Genomic DNA, 18,242 nt, shown 5'->3' with positions numbered 1-18,242 from the left:
AAAATCAACTCAATATGTATTAAAGACTTAAACATAAGGCATAAAAATGTAAAACCACAAAAAGATAACATAGGGGAAATAACATTGGTCAGGGTAGTGATTTCTTTGATGTGACATTAAAAGCTCAAACAAAAAAAGGAAAAATAGAAAAATGAAATTATGTTAAATCAAATAACTTCTGCACAGCAAAGGAAACAATCAACATAATGGAAGTATAACCTATGAAATGGAAGAAAATGTTTGTAAACCATACATTGATAAGCAGTTAATAGTCAAAATATACAAGGAACTCATACAATTCAATAATAAAAAAATTAATCCGATTTTTAAAATGGACAAAGGATCTGAATTAACATTTCTCCAAAGAAAACATACAAAAGGTCAACACATATATTAAAAAATACTCAACACCACTAATAATCAAGTACTATGGTTTGAACCTGTCCCCAAAATTTCACATGTTGGAAACTTATCCCCAATGCAACAGCTTTGAGAGGGGAACCCTTTAAAAGGTGATTAGGTTAGAAGTGCTCAAATTTCATTAATGGATTCATGTTGTTATGGAGGAACTGGGTTTATTTTTGTGTGAGTAGGTTTGCTATATAAGCGCCTTTGGTCATCTCTTCCTTTTTTTGTGCTTTCTTGCCCTTCTGCCTTCCAAGGGAATGTCATGTGATACAATACAAAAAACCTCAACAAATGCAGTCCCCCTGACTTTGAACCTCCCAACTGTAAGATATAAAATTTTATTCTTTATAAATTACTCAGTATGTGATATTTTGTTATAGCAACACAAAATGAAGACAACAGGGAAATGCAAATTAAAACTACAATGATATATCACTTCATTTCTGTTATAATGGTTAGTATCAGAAAGACAAAGTGTTGGTGAAGATGTAGAGAAAAGGAACCCATGTACACAGTTGGTAGGATGTAAATTAGTATAGCCACTATGAAAAACAGTATGGAGGTTCCTCCAAAAACTAAAAGTAGAACTACCATAAGGTTCAGCAATCACATTTTGGGGCATATATTCAAAATAAAAGGAAACCAGTAAATTGAAGAGATATCTTGCACCCCCCGCCCATGTTTATTGCAGCACTACCCATAACAGCTAAGATACAAAAATCAACCTAAATAGCGATCAATGGATAAATTAATAAAGAAAATGGAATAATATTCATCCTTAAAAAGCAAAGGAATTCTGACATTTGCAACAACATGGAAGAACCTGAAAGACATTATGTTAAGTGAAATAAGGAAAGCACAGAAAGATAAACACCTTCATGTCTTACTTACATAAGGAACCTAAAAATCTTGACTAACAGAAGCAGAGATGACTAAGTTAAATAAATATAACTTTAGCAATGTACTTGTAAAAATATAATGGAAATAATAAGACACTTTATTCATATTAGAATTTTTAGGTGTGGCTAATTAAATTCACAGATTTTAGAATTCCCATATCCGAAGTGCCCAGGAAACACACTTCTTTATGTGCAACATAAATTTTAGAATTCAATGGAAAACATTTTAAGAATAACCCTTCAATAAGACTTTAAAAATATATACAGACTAATTGTTTTATGTCTTAGTATTTAATTAAGTGTTTAAATGTTTGAATGAAAATCAGTGCTTTTAAATTTAGGCTTTACTTCAGGAATCTCTATCTTGTTCCATTGGTCCATATGCCTGTTCTTGTACCAATACCAGGTTGTTTTGATGATTGTAGCCTTATAGCAAAGTTTGAAGTCTGGAAGTGTGATACCTCCTGTTTATTTCTTTTGCTAAGGATTGTTTTGACTATTTGTGGTCATTTAATTTTCCATATGAACTTCGGTACTGTCATTTCCAGGTCTGAGAAGAATGATGTTGGTAATTTGATGGGTATTGCATCGAATCTGTAGATTGCCTTTGGTAGGATGGACATCTTAACAATATTGATTCTTCCTATCCATGAGCATGGAATATGTTTCCATTTGTTTGTGTTTTCTTGGATTTCTTTGAGCAATGTTTTGTAGTTCTCATTGTAAAGGTCTTCATTTCTCTGGTTAGGAAGATGCCAAGGTACTTCATTTTTGTTGTGGCTATTGTGATTGGGATTGTAATTTTTATTTGGTTCTGGGCTTCCTTGTTGTTGGTGTATAAGAATGCAACTGTCTTTTGCACATTTATTTTGTACCCTGAGACATTGCCAAAGTCCTTTATCAGAGTAAGATTCTTGTGGATTTTGGGGGTATAGGATCATATCGTCAACAAAAAGGGATAACAACTTCCTCTTTTCCTATTTGGATACCACTTTTTCCTTCTCTTGTCTAATTGCTTTATCTAGGACATCCAATACAATGTTAAACAAGAAGGGTTAGAGTGGGCAGCCTTGTCTTGTTCCAATTTTCAGGGGAAATTTTTCTAGTTTCTGTCCATTTAGCAATATGCTAGCTATGGGTTTATCATAGATGTTGCTTACTATTTTGAGGTATGTTCCTTCTATACCTAGGTGTTTCAGGGTTTTCATAAAGAAGGGGTGCTGGGTTTTATCAAAAGCTTTTTCTACATCTGAGATAATCATGTGGTTCTTGTTTTTACATCTGTTGACATATTTAATTGCATTTATGGTCTTGTGAATGTTGAACCAGCCCTGCATCCTGGGGATGAAGCCTACTTGATCATGTTGGATGATTTTTGAGATGTGTTTTGGATTCAATTTGCTAGAATGTTTTTGTGCATTTGATTTGCTAGAATCTTGTTGAGGATAAGGGATATTGACCTGTAGTTCTCTTTTTTCTGTTGGATCTTTACCCAGTTTGGGTATCATTGTGATGTTAGTTTTGTAAAATGATTTGGGGTGAATTCCATTTTTCTCAATTTCCTGGAATACTTTCAATAGGATTGGTATTAGCAGAATTCTGTTAGAAAGCCATCTGGTCCAGTGTTTTTGTTGTTGTTGTTGTTGTTGTTGTTGTTGTTTTAGGCAGTTTTCTTATGACAGAGTCAATTTCCTGGGTTTTTATTGGTCTATTTAGTGTTGCAGTATCTTCTTGTTTCAACTTGGGGAGGTTGTGTGATGTTAGAAAGTCCTCCATTTCATTTAGGTTATCAAATTTGTTTCCATACAGGTATGCATAGTAATCTCTGATAATCTTTTGTATTTCTTCTGGGTCAGTCTTGATTTGGTCTTTTGTATTTCTGATTGTGTGTATTTGGGCCTTTTCTCTCTTTTTCTTGATCATTCTGCCTAGGGGGTCTATCAATCTTGTTAATTCTTTCAAAAAATCAGCTTTTTGTTTTGTTAACATTTTCTATGATATTTTTGTCTTCTGTGTCCTGTATTTGGGCTCTTATTTTGGTGGTCTGGTTTCTTCGGCTAAAGTTAGGGTTTTGGTGGTCTCTCTTTCCAGCTCCCTTAGGTGATTTGTTAGGCTGTCAACTTGTGATCTTTCAATTTTCTTGATGTGTGCTCATACAGAAATAAATCCCCTTCTTAGAAATCTTTTCATGACATCCTAGAGGTTTTGGTAAGATGTTTCATCATTTTTGTTTGTTTCCAAGAGTCTTTTAACTTCTGTTTTGATTTTGGTGTTGACTCAGTAGTTGTTCAGCATCCTGCTGCTTAGTGTCTATGTCTTTGTGGGATTTGGGGAAATTATTTTGGTATTGATATTTATTTTTATTCCACTGTGATCTGAGAAGGTGCATGACAATATTTCAATGTTATGGTATTTTCATGTGTTTTATTTATAGCCAAGAATGTGATCGATCTTGGAGTATGTTACATGTGGTGAGGAGTAGAACATATATTCTGTGGATGTTGAGTGGAATAATGTGTAGGTATATATTAAGTCCCTTTGGTTGAGTGTCAAGCTTAGGTTCTGAATCTCCTTGTTGATTTTTTGCCTCAATTATCTATGTATAGCTGTTAGTGAGGTATTCAATTCCCCTGCTATAATAGTGTTAGAGTCGATATCTTTTTAGTTTACTTAGTAGCTGCTTTATAAATGCTACTGCTCCTGTATTGGGTGCATATATGCTTAGGATGGATATTTCTTATTGATTTCTTGTTGAACTTTTATCATTATGTAGTGTCCTTTCATATCTTTTTAAATTTTTGATAGCTTAAAGGTAGTTTTGTCTGATATTAAGATTGTGACTTCTGCCTTCTTTTGATCCCTTTGCCTGAAAACTCATTTTCTATCATTTAACTTTGAGTCTGTGCATCCTTTGTGGTGAGATGAGTTTCCTGGATGCAGCAAATAATTGGGTGTTGGTTTCTTATCTAACTCATCTTTGACAAAGCCTCCAGCAACAACCACTGAGAGTGGAGAACCTATTCAGTAAATGGTGCTGGGAAACTGGCTGATCACATGCAGAAGATTGAAACAGGACCCCTACCAATCATCATACACAAAAATTAATTCTAAATGGATCAAAGTCCTAAACATAAAACCTCAAACTATAAGAATTTTAGAAAATGCAGGAGACACCCTTGTGGAAATTGGAACTGGCAACAAATTCCTGCTCAAAACCCCAAGTGCCTATACCATAAGAGATAAGATGGACAAGTGGAATCTCATCAAACAAACAAGCTTCTGCAAGGCAAAAGAATCTATCAAGAGAGGGGGAGGCAGCCCACAGAATGGGAAAAGATATTTGCCAACTGTATATCTGACAAAGGCCTAACATCCAGGATCTACAAGGAACTCAAACATGCCATAAGGAAAAAAAAACAAACAGCCCCATTAAAAAGTGGGCAAAAGACATGAATAGACATGTCTCAAAAGAAGATATATGGGCAGCCAACGGACACATGAAAAAGTGAACAGCTTCACTCATCATCAGAGAAATGCAAACCCAAACCACATTGACATAACACCTAGCCCCAGTAAGAATGACCATCATTAATAAAACAAACAACAATAGATGCTGGCGAGGATGTGGAGAAAAAGGAATGCTTATACTCTGCTGGTGGGAATCTAAAAAAGTGCAACCTCTTTGGTAGACAGTATGGTGATTTCTGAATGAACTAGAAATTGACCTTCCATATGACCCAACAGTCCCCCTATTGGGAATATACCCAGAGGTACTCAAGTCATTCTACAAAAAAGATACCTGCACATGCATGTTTGTTGCTGCTCTATTCACAATAGCAAAAACATGGAACCAACCATACTGCCCATCGAAGTTGGACTGGATAAAAAAAAAAGTGTGGAGCATGTACACAATGGAATATTATGCAACCATAAATAAGGACAAACATATGAACTTTGCAGCAACTTGGATGAATTTAGAGTCTATCGTACTCAGTGATCTGTCACACAAACAAAGAACAGAGTACCATGTGTTCTCACTCATAAGCTGACCTTGAACAATTATCATAATACTATAAGAAAGGGCTGGGCAGTAGCAGGAAACTGCCCAGGGAGGGCCGGTGGGATTGGCAGTTGAGGGAAACTGCCAGGGGAGGGTGGGGTTCACCTCATCCACTAGGGTACCTACATAATGAACATTTTTATACCTAACTTGAATTGTACCCCACATTTTAAAAATAAAATAAAATAAAAAGAAAGTGATTGGCTGTAGAGGAACACTGCTGGTGGGTAGGGGGTAGGACATAACATCAATACATTTACATGATTTCAAACCAAGTGAAGTGGGGTCCAAAGGGTCGCTCAAACTTTACCTATATGATGACCACTTATCTACCTAATCCTGAATTGTACCATGCCTCTTTAAACTAAAAACAAAATAAAAAATATTTTTAAAAATTTTAAAAAAAGAAAATCACTGTTTCAAACAGCATTGATAACTTAACTTTGAATATTAGAAAAGATCATTAGGTCCTAATCTATATTTTTCTCTCTTCTCCTTTCAATTGTAACTTTTATTATTTTTTTCCATATCTCTCAAATGTTCACACTGCTAAAACAGTGCATATCTGTCATATTATTATACTAAAAAGACATGGTTTTGGGTATTTTGTTTTTAATTTTTTTCGTGAGTTAAATACCTTTTGTGTTTCATTTCTGATAAAGTACAATTATCTATGTTCAAACACAAAGCTTTGAAATATATGTGTTTTTTGTTTGTTCAGTTTTTAACTTATATGTGACATTTCAGACCTACTTTTAATTAATCTAAGTCCTTACAGGTCAGTTTCTCATTGGTGAACTCACAGTCAGCAAATATTATTGAAATATCTCTCTGGTCCAAGGCTTAGTATAGGTTTTAGGTTAAAAACAAAACCAAACAAACACTCTGGAAAGTTTCATTTATTGGCCCATGTAAACTTAAAATTGGGTTTATTTCTCTATATGCAGGTCAAGATTTTCCAGACTAGTAGAAGATCTGCATAACCAGTAAAAGTTTTGCTGTGGGAATCAAAGAACATGTTACAAATATATACTCAATAGCACAAGAACTTATTTATTGCCCACTCTCCATTATGTACCTTGTTCCATGCAATAATGAGAATCACGGACCTTACAAAGTCAAAATATACAAGCAATTAAACAAGCAGTAACAATGGCAAAAAAAAGTGCTGAAATTTAAATTAGATAAGTACAGAGAGTTATGAAAATCTATATCCAATCTATGTAATTTAGTCTGGAGTGGAGGCTGGTCAAGAAGGTATTTTCCTCAAGAAGACATTTAGCTGGAAACCTGAAAAAGAAATAAGAGTTCAATAGATGAGTAGGAAAAAGTAGAATGTCTGTTAAATCGAGGCAAACAACATATGATTAGTTCAGAAGCAAGTGGAAGCATGACACATTGAAGAAACTGAACCAAGTTTAGTGTGGCTTCATCAAAGGTACACACTTATATGTGATAGAGTTATGAAGAAGAGCAAAGATCTGAAGGGCCTAGTAAGGGAGGTTAAGTGGTTAAAGCAATGGGGAGTACCATAAGAATTGAAATCAAGTATTGAGTAATGTGTCCTGATTTGACATCTAGAGAGTCACTCTGGTCACAATATCCAGAACAGATTTTGAGTGACAAAAGTCAAAGGTTTTTGCAGTAAGCCTGAATGTAGGTTGGATAGGAAGATATATAGATCAATTTCCAAAATAAGTATGTGGTAAAATTGATAGGGCTTAAGTGAATGTCTACTGAGGGGGAGTAAAGGAAGAGGGGTCATGGTTGATGCTAAGGACTCTGGCTTGAACTTGTGTGGGCCGGTTTCTGCAATTCACTAAATTAATGAGTTTAATCTTCAACATGCGAAGATTGAGGAGTCTTGAGATGTCCAAACAGAAATGTGGAGAAGGCAATCAGATATAATAAGGTCTAGTCTAGAAATACAGGCAAAGGAGATATTAATAAATTAATGATAATTAAAGTTATGGAATGGGTGAGTCCAGCCAAGAATTGTGTATGGAGGAGGACTCAGGCAACACTTTGAAGAATATCAGTGTTTGGGGCCTCTGGAGAGGAAACAGACATTGCAAAAAAGACTGAGGAGGAGTGGCTGGAGAGGTAGATAGAAGTTCAAAAGTACATTGTCGGGCAGGTGCTAAAGTTTGAGAATATTTCAAGAAAACGGATAGGTCAATAAGGAGCAATGTTGCTGAGAGTTAAAGATAAATCCAGAATCTTCTCATTGCTTACTGAGAAGAAAATCATTGGTGACATAATGAGAACATTTTAGGGAAATAGCAGGAAAAGCAGAAGTCACATTTCAAGGGAACTTGGAATGGGACATAGAAAGTGGAAAAAGCAAGTCTAAACAATTTTTAGGAAGTTTAATTTAAAAGGATTGAAGAAGTTGGGCAGAAACTGGAGGCCACATGTGGTGAAGGCAAAGTTTTCATGTCACTTTTGCATGTTTATCTGCTGATAGAGAAGCAAGAAATACAAAGATTAGAGAGAAGACAATCAAAGAAGGGGTCTCCTTGAAAAAATTTTAAAAGTTGCAATCCTGACTATAGACTTAGAGATTTGATTTAGGCAAGGAGTGGGATACTTTTTATTAGAAATAAGAGAAAAAGAGAAAGTAATAAGTAAGATGCAGGTAAATGTACAAAGCCATTGGAAGAACGTTCAGAAATACATCACTTAATAGTTTCTCCTTTTTCTTAAAGTAAAAAACAAGGCCCTCCACTAGTGAATTACAAGAGGTATGGGGAGTGACGTATTGAGGAGACAGGATAGTTTCTGTCTGAAATAACCATTATCAGGAATTGGAGATACTATGAAAATGCAGTGCCAATGAACTAAGATAGAGCTAAGGACTCCGTTAAGGCTGATGCTTGAATTTTTTAGGGAGACAAATCTACACCTTTATATCATTATCACCATAATATTGTTTTAGAAGCACAGTGTTTCTACAAAAATATAAACACAAAAATTATTTATGAACTTTTTTTAATGGAAAGAATACCTGTGATGAATTCAAATGTCATCCTCAGTGGATGAGGAGATCACTTCTTGACAAATCCAGTGACCCTGAATGAAACACTTTTCAGAAAAAACACCCTTCTTTGTTATCAAAGCACATGTATTCTCTTCAATCTGGCCAGTGACTTGAAATCTTTAGGGAAAGAGGAAACCCATTAGTGAATCCTCAAGCATGACTCCTTTCCAGATATCTGTCCTTAATCTACTAAAAGCACAGATATGTGTATGTTTTTGTGTTTTCTCTCTTCTTGGAAAGGGTATACCCTCCAAGCTGGAGAACTAAGATATTGTAATAGTCAGACAAGGAGTGCACATTTTTTAAAAAGTAAGAAAAAGTGCCTTCTTTAATGAAGGAATTGCTCCAATGGTTTCTTCTTAGTCACAAATTGTTAATAATATAAATGACCCATAGAAATCAAAAGTAAATAAGAAACATTAGTCTTCCAATTCCATAAAATGATATGAAAAATACTAGTCTCAGATTTGGCCTTTTTAGGAGAATATTTTACTTTATTACTTCAAAAATTTCTGATTCAAACTTTTTGACTGTAAAATATCAACTCAACTGCATGCAGTATCATATTCATCATTTTAATATGTAGGAATACCAACACATTTAAAATATGAGTGGTGTTCAAAAAATATGAAACCAATTTTCTGTTGAAAAGTAAATCAAGCCATCAACATTTTCATCTTCCAGACCTAAATCCCAGATGTCATTCTTTAAGAAAAAATTTGTCTTCACTTTTTGCTTATGATAAATCGCTTAATTCTACAAAAATATCCCAAGAAGAATATTCTTTGGCACATCTGGACTTCACAAGTTAAAAATCAAGAGTAATTTCAGCCATGACTGAAGGAAAAAGTAAGAGCTGGGGTAAGAAGTAGAGGAGAAAAACATCCTCTCTTCAAATGCTTTAAACTCACATTGATACCTCAACAAGAGAATTTCTGTGCGTACATGTACATTTGAGTATACCCACACCTCTCACCATTATAGAAGAAAATTTCCTCTTAATTCAGTTTTTCCATGATATTCAAACCAACTTTTTCTGTCTTAGATAAATAAACTGCAAAGAAACTCTATCATATAAAATATTAGAAAATATTCAGTGTTATAAACCAGATCAGTAAATTAATAATTCTAAGCAAGTTTGAGTGCAAGTTGACAAAAGGCCACTTTTAAAATATGGTGCTAGATTCTTACTAGAAATAACAAAAACTAAATTTTAAAATTAGTTTAGTGTATATGGTACTCAGAAAGCATGGTATAGGTGGGTATAGAGAATAAATTTACATAAGAAATGTGAACAGAATCTTCATTTTCAGCATGACTTCCTGTTTCAAGCCATTCTTTTCAACCTTTTACAAGCCTAATGGGCCTATTGGGTCACTTCAGAACACCAATACTCTTCCTAATTGCCTTAAATTCACATCTCTTTAGGAGACATCATAAGATTCTAATTTTTTGAGATGTTTAACTTTTAACGATTGCTGAAACCTTAATACTGAGAAAAGAAGCGATCACCCTGAAATTCCTGGACCTTCTGTATTTTGGGGATTAGTGTACAATGTCAGCCCTCTCTAAGCATGGAATTTAACTAAAAGTAAATGAAGTAGATAAATGTAGATGCAGATATTATTCATTGGGGTGATAATTTTTAAAAAGTCAGAATAGATATTTGTTGCATTATTGTTCTTCTTTTTGACTGGGTGAAGTGACTCAGGCCTATAATCACAGCACTTTGGGAGACAGAGACAGGAGGACTGCCTAAGCTCAGGAGTTTGAGACTCGCCTGGGCAACATGGCAAGTTGTTGTCTCAAAAAGAAAAAAGAAAAAAATAGCTGGGTGCAATAGCATATGCCTGTAATTCCAGCTACTTGGAAGTCTGAGGTAGAAGGGTCTCTTGAGCCCAGTAGGTTGAAGCTATAGTAGCCGTTAGCATGCCACTGTGCTCCAGCTTGGGTGAAGTGTGAGACTCTGACTCAAAAAAAACCAACAAAACAAAACAAAACAAACAAAAATATGCATAATATACCTTTTTTCTTAATATTTTATTGGAATTGAAGTCCTTCTACTAATCAAAATAAAAAATTCTTCAAACTTTCAAGAAATCCTATATTAATACTTAAATTTAGATAATTTATAAATATTTAAATGTAGAGAATTTGACCATACTTTTTCATTAATACCTATTGTATTATTAAGTAAATGAAAGTCTAAATATAAACATAAATAAGTTTAGGATTCTCCATTTCTCTAAGGAAAATTACTCAATAATTTGCACATGAACAAAGTCTTCAATGCATAGGAATCAACTGGCTACATAAAGTTTTAGAAAATCACTAAAAGGGATCTGCTGCTAAGCTCTTCTATTTCCCAGTGGTATTCAAATGACAAGCACTCACAACTGTAGATTTAATGATGTTCCATCCAGCCATGTCCATGTCTTTTGTGGGTATGTAATATTTAACCCAATCCAAAAGTAAATTCCATCTTGTATATTACTCTGTATGAAATCCTGTCAATGGGAATACAGAGAAATTTAACTGAGTTAAACCTATTAAAATAACCTCTCCTGAGTTTTGTCTAAACAAGATCTTGAGGTTAATCTCTCTAATCTGGAAAATTTAGGAAGAAGTTTTCTATATATTTGATGTAGAAAGATTTTCAAAACACATGACTCTTGCAGGTGATCTGTGAAAACATGTTGCTGAATGAAATTCATGAAGGTGATGTAAACAGCAGCTGATGGAGGGGGGCATAGGGATATAAAAAAACAACAAAGAATAAACAAATCTACTTTCAAAGCTCTTCACTGATTGCTTTTGTCCACCAATGTGCAGTCCTGAGGAAAACCGATGCCTATGCCAAAACTACAAAAAAACTAAAAAGCCCATCCTCCCTATCTAAGATATGAGGGATATTGCCAGATATTGATAATGTGTTGATGGGCAATTCACAGAATTCCCATCTTTCTCTTCAAGAAGTAATAATGAAGGATGGCATCAATAGTAAATGAGCCTGGGTTAAAAACTCAGCTTTGCCATTTACTTGTAGAATAAAATAGAAAAATCAAGCTCCCTGTAAATTTCTGCAGATTCATCTGTGGGGACAGAGAAAATTCGACCTGTCTCTTGAGTTTATCATCAGCAATAAACTGTATAACATTTGTAAAATGGCTAATTTCCATGACAAATGAATACTTACCAGTTCTGCCTTGTCTTGAATGATTAAGAGATGTGACTTTTTAACTGAACAGGATTTTTGGCTATCGCTCCATGATTTAAAGTTCATGAAAAATTTGTAACATTTACCATTTTTCTGCAGCCAGTCATTAGGACATAAGTTTGCTGAAATGAAAAAAAAATGTTTAAAAATTTTAAAAATTCACTTTAACATCAAAAATAAATTTTACGTTTAAAAAAATTATTTCCTTAAAAGTAAGAATTTTGTGCCACTTTTAAGAAATGCACTCCTCCTTCTCCACTGACAAGTAGTATTTAGAAGAGATAAATGCCAATTATTTTAGGATTATCGTTAGTTGAGTCATTGCTACATATCAAATAATTTTTTGCATTCTTGATGCAAATAAATGTATAAAATGCTTTTCCTTAAAATAAACTCATGAGATATATAACATTATTAATTTCATGTTCTTCATTTTGTAACTAAAGATACTAAAGTTAAGGTTAAACAGCATAAAGTATAAAGACGGAAACAAAAAGTTAAGGACCTTTCTCAAGGTCATATATCTAATAAGTGGTAGAGCAGAGAGAAACTGAAAGCATTGATAATATTAATGTATTTAGACTGACTATAGAAGAAATAAAGATGGTGGACTTTTAAGGAACTAAATTACTTTTAAGGACAAATTCTCAGAAATCTGATCTCTGACTCATAGTCCCTGTCATGATTATAAGAAGCTGTAAGTAAAGATGCAGAGAAACCCAAGGTGTGAACCACAAATGAGTCTCTTAGAAACAATGACCAGAGGGTGAGATATTAGTTTGATAATTTAGCAATCAAAATCTGACCAGAAAGCAAAAATAGAAGAGTAATTTTTTTAAACAATAAAAATATTTTATTTATAACAGAAAACCACCTTTAAAATACTAACAGGATTCCTCAGGTAGGTTTTAAACAATTTTAAATCAAAGGATGTGAGAATGATCTTTGAAAACAGAAAGCCTGGAGGCCATACCACCCTGAATGTGCCTGATCTTGTCTGAAAACAGAAAGCTAGAAGGTACCAGAAGAAAAACTGCTAGGGGAAAAAAATGGCCTTCGAAAGTAATTTTTTGATGCAGAAAAATATATTTTACATTGTACTTTATTAAAACTTTGTAAAACAAATTGCTTACTATGCATCAGTATCTGTATGCCTCAAAAACCATCAGACTCATTTCTATGAAAAGAAAAAAATGTAAATACATGTTAAAATAAACCTATAGTCAGAAATGGGTCTGCATATACTTCAACTGAACTAAAAACTTTTTTTTTTTTTTTTTTGAGTTGGAGTTAACTCAAACTCCAGACTGGAGTACAGTGGCCGCTCCCGGCCACCGCAGCCTCACCTGCTGGGCTCCGGCGATCCTTCCGCCTCAGCCGTCTGAGTAGCCAGAATTACAGGCATGCGCTACCACGCCCGGCTGATTTTTTTTTATTGTAGAGATGAGGTCTCACTGCCCAGGCGGGTCCGAACCCACGGGCTCAGGCAGAACTAATAACGTTTTATATCTTGGGTCACAGCCACTGAGGAGTAGATGACCAGCACCTTTCTCACATAGCATAATAAGGAAGACAGTCCCAGCCTCTGGTAACCCCAAGTAACATGAGCAGGCTTAGATGGTGAATGCACTCTTGGAATACATTAGGAACAAGAAAGAGTGGGTGGTTGGCTTTGGAGCCAGGAGTCCCCATTCCTGCTAGGCACCAGACTCACGTAGGATTTACAGTCCTGCCTTGTATACAGGAGGAGGTAACTGCTCCTGACAAGGTCTACAACAGTTTTCCTCCCCCTAACCACAGACAGGTCTCTAGTCCCACATGGGAGGGGGCTTGGTTAGGGCACAGCAGTGTGCTACCAGAGCCCATGTGAAGCTGGGAACCAACCTGAGTTCAGAATACCTAACACTAATCAACCCCTGAGAGTGAGTGCTCCACTGGCAATACTTGGCAGCCAGCTCCCTGGCCAGGAAAGTTCCCCTATTGGCTCCACTCTCTTGGTACCTGCTGCCAGACGTTGGCAAGGAAGGAACACCTGCCTGCTTCACCTGTCCTAAGGGCAGGCATCACCACAGCAGGACACTGCTGTTTTTAAGTTCTGATGTGGCCTTTGATAGGGGAAAGAGAGTTATGAAAGATACCAGGCAGTCTGCTTTCCCATGGGGAACACTTCTGGGTTGTGAATGGCACTGCCACCCGGGCAGTTGTACTACCGCAGCCAGGGGCCCATTCCTCTTTTGATCCTCACAAACAGTCTGCACCTGGGAGTCAGAAAGCAGTCTGACTGGCTGGCCACGTGAAAACTTAGCAGCAGAAAAATATTTTGAGCTCTGAGCACTGGCTGAAGTTATGCAACTGGAGTAGCTGCCTATCTCTCTCCCCCAGTGTGAACTATTTTGAATGGCAGAAAAGGCCGTAGGGCAGCCAGACTGTATCTTACTACAAAACAACAAAACTAAAAAATAACAATAAAAAGAGAAAAGTTGTTCCTCATAGATGAGGAAAAAGCAATGAAAAAACACTGGCAATCCCCAGAGCCCTGGTGCTCTACAAAAGACCTCCCAGTTCCCAAACAATGGAATCCATTCAAAATGACTTGTTCCTGATGACAGTCACAAAATTCAGACAATGGATGGAGAAATGGTTAAGGAAATCCATGAGAAATTGGGAGCAAAGATTACTCAGGCAACAAAAGCAGTGCAGGAGATAAACGTTGAGGTGGCCAATATAAGAAAGGTCTAATCTGAAATCCTGGAAATGAAGAATTTCTTCCTGAAGTTTTAAAGCACAATGACAGGCCTAGGGAACAGAATCAACTAGGGAGAAGAAAGAATCTCAGAGTTTGAAGATCAAAACATTGAGCTAAACCAGTTTGACAAAAACAAGGAGAAAAAACTCAAAAATAATGAGCAAAGTCTACAAGAGGTGGGAGATTATGTAAAAAGACCAAATCTGTGGTTGATTGGCATCAGTGAAACAGAAGGGAAAACTGAACTCCTTCCAAAAAGATTTCCAAGAGGTCATGTAAGAAAATATCCCCTATCTCACTAGAGAGGCAACCATACAACTTAAAAAGATTCAGACAACCACTTCAAGATATTACATGAGAAGACCATCCTCAAGACACATAGTAACCCATCTTCACAAGGTAAACATAAAATAAAAATCCTAAGGCAGCTAGAGAGAAGGGACAGATCACTTACTGTGGAAGAATTGCAGCAGATTTCTAAGCAGAAATCCTATAAGACAGAAGGGTGTCTAGTCCCATTTTTAACATTCTTAAAGGAAAGCAATTCCAAGAAAGAATTGCTTACTCTGCCACGCTAGGCTTTATCAATGATGGAGATTTAAAATCCTTTCCAGACAGTCAATCTCTAAGACAATATGCCATCTCCAGACCAGCTTTCAGGATGGGCTCAAGAAAGTCCTGAGCACAGAAATGAGAAAACAGTTCCACAATTCCATCCTTCAAAACAGCTCAAGCAGGCACAGAGTTAGCAAAGCACACATATCAGTCACAAAATCTAAAAAAAAAAAAAATAGAAAAAAAGGAAGCAAAGTAACCTCTTAAGAGCATCATGGCAGGGATAAAACCTCATATATCAATAATTAACTTGAACATGAATGGACTAAATGCATCACTAAAAAAGGGATGGAGGAATATATTGAATAAAGAAACATAATCCAACGTTTTGTTGCCTCCAGGAAAACCATCTCACTGCAAAGAACGCCCACAAGTTCAAGGGAAGGGGCTGGGAAAGGATTTTCCAGGCAAATGGAAAATAAAAAAGAGCAGGAGTAGCTATTCTTATATCAGACAAAACAGAGTTCAAACCAATAAAAGTTAAAAAGGATACCACATAATGATAAAAAGCTCAATCCATCAGCAAGTAATATCCATCTCAAATACATTTGCATCCAACACAGGAGCACCTAGATTTATAAAACAATTGCTACATAAATAAAAAGGGCATACGCACACATACAATCATAGTAAGATATTTTAATACCTCACTAACATTTCTCGATAGATCATCAAGACAAAATATTAACAAGGATATTCAGAATATTAACTGGACAATTGACCAACTGGACCTAATAGACTTCTACAGAACACTCAACCCAACAACCACAGAGTATGCATTCTCCTCATCAGCACATGAAACAAAATCTAAAATTGATCACATTCTCAGGTATATTTCAAGTGTGAACGTATTTCAAAAAGTTGAAATAATGCCAAACATCTTCTCAGATCACAGTGGAATAAAAATATTATCACCCACAAGAACCCCCTAAAACACACAAATGCATGGAAACTAAACAACATGCTAATAACTAACTTTTGGCTCAACACAGAAAACAAGACAGAAATAAAAAGATTTCTGGATACAAATGAAAAGACACAACACATCAAAACCTCTGGGATACCGTTGGTGTTGAGAGGAAAGTTTATAATGTACAAACATATATCAAGAAAATAGAGGACTCGCAAGTAAATAGCCTAATGTCACACCTAAGGGAGCTGGAAAAGCAGGAACAATTAAATCCTAATTTCAGTAGAAAAATCCAAACTACTAAGATAAAGTTACAATTGTAGGCAATAGAAGACAAAAATAACACAGAGAAGATCAATGAGACAATAAGTTGGTTTTTTGAAAGGATAAATGAAATCGACAGACCCCTGGACAGATTGACTTAAAAAAAAAAAGAAAGAGAAAGTCTAAATAAATATAACTAGATACAAAAAGACTCACAACTGACCCAGGAGAAATTTAAAGATTATCAGAGATTACCATGAATATCTGTATGCAAGTAAACAAGAAAACCTAGAGGAAATGTAGGAATTCCCAGAATAAAACTACCACCCAAGGTTAAAACAGGAAAAAACTGAAACTTTAAACAGACCTATAACAATCCAGGAAATCAGGTGAGAGAATTACCTGAGCCCAGGGATTTGAGACCAGTCTGGGCAATTTGGCAAGATCTCATCTCTACAATAAATCAGAAAAATTAGCTGGGCATAGTCATGTATTCTTGTGGTTCTAGCTATTTGGAAGGCTGAGGTAATAGGATTGCCTGAACCCAGTAGGTCAAGCCAGTAGTAGCCATGATCATGCCACTGCACTCCAAACAAAGTGAGACTCTGATTCAAAAAAAAGAAAAGAAAATACAATTCAGGATCCAACTCAATGACAAGAAACATCCCTGCCAAAAAAAAAAAAGAAGAAAACAATCAATCCTAGGCCAGATGATTTCTCTGCTGAATTCTACAAGATATATAAGGAAGAGCTGATAGCAATCTTACTGAAAGTATTCCAGGCAATCAGGAAGGAAGGAATTCACCCTAGTTCATTCTATGAAGTTAATATCACCCTGATACCCAAAATGGCAAAGATCTAAAAAGCAAGTAGAATTACATGCCAATTTCCCTGATGAACTAACTTAGATGCAAAAATTCTCAACAAGATTCTAGCAAATTGAATCCAACAATAAATTTCAAAGATTATCTCTCATGACTAGGTGGGCTTCATTCCTGGGATGCAGAGCATTCCATCTTGATAAAAACCCTTGATTCCCTAGGCATCAGAGGAGCATTCTTTTAAAAAAAAAAAAAAAGCATTGTCAAAAATATATGATAAACCTGCAACCAACATCAAACTTAATGAGTGGAAGCTGGAAGCATTCCCCCTAAGCACTGGAACAAGGCAAGGATGCCCACTGTCACCCCCTCCTATTCAACATAGTACTGGGATTCCTAGCTAGAGCTATAAGTAGGAGAAATAAATCAGGGATATCCAAATAAAAAAAGAAGTTAAATTATTCCTCTTTGTGAACAATATGATTCTATATCTAGAAAACCCTAGAAAGTCTGTCAAAAAACCTCCTCACAATGATAAAAGACTTTGGTAGGATTCGTGTCCTGGCAGAGTTGCAAAACAGAAACAAAAACAACAACAACAAAAGACTTCAGTAATGTCTCAGGAAATGAAATCAACATGCAAAGGACAGATGCATTTCTATACACAAAAAAGCAGACTGAGAACCAAATAAAAAATACAATCTCATTCACAATAACCATTAAAAAAATGAAATATTTTGGCATCCACTTAACCTAAGAAGTGAAAGACCTTTACAATGAGACGTACAAAACATTGCTCAAAGAATCAACAATGACACAAACAAATGGAAAATATCCCAAGCTCATAGACTAGAAGAATCAATATTGTTAAGATTTCCATCCTACCCAAGACAATCTACAGATCCAAAACATTCCCTATCAAATTGTCAACATCATGTTTTGCACACCTAGAAAAGACAATACAGAATTGTATACGGAAGCACAAAAGAGAATGAATAGCTAAAGGACAAAGGAACAAAACTGGAGGCATCACACTTTCAGACTTTAAACTTTATTACAAGGTTACAGTAGCCACGACAGTATGGTATTGGTACAGGAATAGGCACACAGACCAATGAAACAGGACAGAGAATCCAGAAATAAAAACACAGTCCCTCAACCAATTCATTTTTGACAATGCCATCAATAACAAACATTGGAGAAAAGAAACCATGTATTAGCAAATAGTGCTGGGAAAACTGGCTAACCATATGCAGAAGAAT

Source organism: Carlito syrichta, unplaced genomic scaffold (genome assembly GCF_000164805.1).
Source record: "Carlito syrichta isolate Samal-C Ts95f unplaced genomic scaffold, Tarsius_syrichta-2.0.1 Scaffold130505, whole genome shotgun sequence".
In the NCBI taxonomy this organism is placed as follows: Eukaryota; Metazoa; Chordata; class Mammalia; order Primates; family Tarsiidae; genus Carlito; species Carlito syrichta.
The sequence above is the reverse complement of the archived record's forward strand: the minus strand, read 5'-3'. Positions refer to the sequence as shown.